The sequence below is a fragment of the Ruditapes philippinarum genome, unplaced genomic scaffold (genome assembly GCF_026571515.1).
Source record: "Ruditapes philippinarum isolate M1 unplaced genomic scaffold, ASM2657151v2 ctg4096_1_1_1_1, whole genome shotgun sequence".
In the NCBI taxonomy this organism is placed as follows: Eukaryota; Metazoa; Mollusca; class Bivalvia; order Venerida; family Veneridae; genus Ruditapes; species Ruditapes philippinarum.
The window spans coordinates 178,438-182,470 of NW_026856301.1; positions in this window are offsets into that span (position 1 = coordinate 178,438).

The following is a 4,033-nucleotide window of genomic DNA, read 5'->3' on the forward strand; positions in this document are numbered from 1 at the left end:
TTACCTTTACGTGTATATTAAAAGATCTAATACTAATCTGTACTTAGCTTTTATTCACTACTCATTCAATTGATGGGTATTTTGATTATAGAACGTCAACATTTTTCTTTCATTATTTATTGATTCGTTTGCGGAGACATCATTCGCTGATGCATGATCGACTTCACTTAAAGGCCCATTAAGCCTTAAAAATACAAACTTTATCTTTATTTCTCAAATGCTTTTTATTGTTGGTATCGTGTTAAATTTTCCAAAATATTACCAATAAAAATGTGATTTATAAAGATAATCAGAAGCTCTTTGAAAAAGAGGGATTTAACCCCTCGTTTCGAGTTGGAGATTGAAAAGTTTGTGTAGAAGATAATTATTAACTATCTGTTTCCAGAATTATTTTAAAATATTACCGTTAGTACAGTTATAGTGAATTATTCTCTTTTTGTATGGCAGTCAAAATTCTTAACTTTGTTTATATTTTGCACATTTTTGGACAAATGATTTCACATTTAGCACTACTTTCTAGAGATGATAAATGTTCACCATGCTCTAATTTGTTCGTTTGTTTTAACCGATTTTAATAGATTTTGGGTCATCGGCGGTGTTACGTCACACTTTGGGAATAAACGCACTTTTGGGTAAAGATCTTGAAAAAGACCACAAAGTGCATTGATTTAATACATATTAATACAGTCCAATGTTACACAACGGTTGATCAGCCTACCCGGCTTTCCTGGATAACTATCCAGTAATTACCAATTTCACCGCCAGTGACCGACTACATATCCCACGTGCACATGATTTCTGAATCAGCGCGGAGACAAAATAACTATTATTAAACTTAGTCGTTTCTGCATCGTGATGTGCCTTTAAAGTATGGTATATATAGTGGTGAATAGCATCGTTCCTTAAATATACCTAAATTTAATCGTGTTTTTGTTAGATATGTAAATTAATTTATAAAATTATACTGGTAAAGAATGTTTTTGTAGCCAGAGGTTAGTGTATACGGTCTCCAATAACATTTATCTTTTATATTTTCAACCAAATAAGGATGTAAAAATCCATACTCGTCTATTCAAACTCAAAATTTATTCATAAATAAAATACTCGGTTAAGACACGCACAATTTAATATGAAAGAAAAAGCTTATATGACAATTTAAATATTATTATATCCATTGGCAACAGTGCTCAAAGGTACAGGAAAAGTGGTTGAAGTAAAATATTTCATTCTAAATTAAGACCTTCAGAAAGTTTATTTATGTTTTAAAGTTTTCTTTTATTCCTCCACTGCTGATCTAATGCTCTGTAACTTAAATTGGCTTAAAGAAACTTCACCGAGGTTCAAACCCTAAAAACATAGAATTTGAAAATCTTGCACAGATCGACTAAGGCACTTGAAACGAAACCCTATGGAAAAAAAATGATGATAAACTCAGAATTTAGTAAGAAAAAGTGATACTTCGTGCAATTCTGAGGCCGATTTGAGGTAGTCTTACTATAATGCTTTCCCGCCAAAAACGTTCTTACATCGGCCAATATCGTAAATATATAGGTCATTTCCGGGACGTTATTTTTCACGATCTTTGATCTACAATAAACACAACGCATTAAAAAGAAAAAGAAAAAACAGGATTAGAATGAAAGACAAAGTGTCTAATGAAATTCTTCTCAAATAATTTTGAACCGTTTATATCCGGAATTAAGTACATCCCGTTAAAGGATGGGTGGAATTAATGCAGAATAACGTTCCGGAAATAGCCGATTTGCTACGATACTGTATATATGTTAGAATTTTTTGGCGGGAAAGCATTTCAAACTAAATTTAAAGCGTTTAAACGCTTTTGTTTTAAATAGGTCATTTCGCTCAATAAAAATAAAATATTTTGGACAAACGGGCGGAACGAATTATCTAAAATTGAGGATATTGAAGTTATTGATAAATTGAAAATCTCCAGAAAATATTTCCAGTCCCGTTTTGTCAAATACATGTAACTCAATGAAGTCCCTTTAAAATCAAATATTACAATCGTAACACATCGGCTTTCTCCGACAATTCCGTGAGAATGATTTATTGGTGTCATCCATGGTACTCCGATAACTAATCATTCGGGTGAGTTTTAAACACGAGCAACTAAACTTTAAACGAAAATAACGTCTAAATTGATAAAAGCAAATGTCGCTATCAAAACTTTATCGCCATTGAATTTGTTTACAGGATTTTTTTTTGCTGGTGGAGGGAGAGATGAATATTATACTATATAATATTTGAGCCGCGTCACGACAAAACCAACATAGTCCGTTCGCGACCAGCATGGATCCAGACCAGCCTGCGCATCCGCGCAGTCTGATCAGGAACCTATGCTGTTCGCTTACAAACCCTATTACAAGTAGAAAAACTGGTAGCGAACAGCATGGATCCTGATCAGACTGCGCGGATGCGCAGACTGGTCTGGATCCATGCTGGTCGCAAACCCATTATGTTGGTTTTGTCGTGACGTGGCTCATTTGTATTTCGGCTTAGTGAAACATTATAAATACTATATTTTATTCATTTTTAAATATTTTGTTAACCTAATTGATTTGTCCTGCTTTGCAATTTCTCGAAAATAAGATAGGGCTTCGAAAAATTAGAATTTAATTTTCGTAGCAAATAAAATTATCAGAAGTAAAAAAAAGAATTTTTTGTAAAAAGTTAAGTTTGTGCCGAATTACTTCATAATAAAATAGCTCTAATTATTTACCGAGTTACGCCACGGATCTTAAGTACGATTACGCTTTTACACAACGGTGTAAAGGGAGACAACTTATTTAAAGCACATGACAATCGAGGAAAATAATATACATGTATTATAGAGGATCACTACTGAGTTTATTCAACTCGTTGAATAAAATTATATTGCGCGAACCTCTGGCGAGCAAAATATTATTTTATTCAACGAGATTAATTAAGTAAGTAATGAGTCTACACGAATATAATTAATATTCTATTTATAACTTACCCAAAATAAAGAGTGTTTAAAGTGCAGAAGAATCAATTAATGTAACGCTAACATTTAGCACGTTTTCACACTATGTTTTCAAGTACTATATCACGTCAAAATACATGCACGGCCGTGCAATACCATTTTTACGGAGTCGCAAAATCGGCACTGGTATGTGATAAACACTAAAATTAAAATAAATCAAACACTCGATTTTATTTGCGCGCGAAAATACTTTATTTTCGATATCTATTTGCCGACTCATTATTGCATGTAATTCTAATTTAGATATTGTTGTAAGAAACCATGTTAACCACATAAATTAAGGAAAGGGGTGGCGTACTACTGGTTAAGGTGGGGCAGCACGAAATACCCAAATATACCCAAATACACCCAAATATTGCCCAAATATACCAAAATATTGCCTAAATATACCCAAATATTGCCCAATTATACTAAAAATATATGTTTTATACTAAAAAAGTGTTGTTTTAATCATGAATACAATATACACTTTCACTAAGATATAATCAAACATACCCAAATATACATTTTCCTATCATTGTATAGAGTATATGTACTCCATTAAAGCTATAATTTTTTTAAATAACATGGACACTTGTATAATTATGATATGAAATTTCAACAAAATTACACCTTAAAATGTAAGTGTAGACAACAAATATCATATCTTGATTTAAAATTGCAAGTACTTTCATAAAGAACCTATATAGTAGATAAGCAAATGTCACAACTTTATTTTCTTACAACATCTTAACTGCCCATTTCAACGGAATGAATGAAAGTTATAGCAGACTAGCTAAGTCATATTATTTTATAAATATTCATTTATTTTCCATTATAATCTATTTTTTATACAAACAAAAATAAATATTGCTATATTTGGGTGTATTTGGGTATACTTGGGTATTTCGTGCTGCCGGTTTAATACAAGTTGCAAGAACTTGTTTCGCAATCGAGCTAAAACTAACCAAAGAAATTGTTAGTTTTTAAAAGCTGCGCACACACGTCCAAACTCGTCTGTACTTTTCA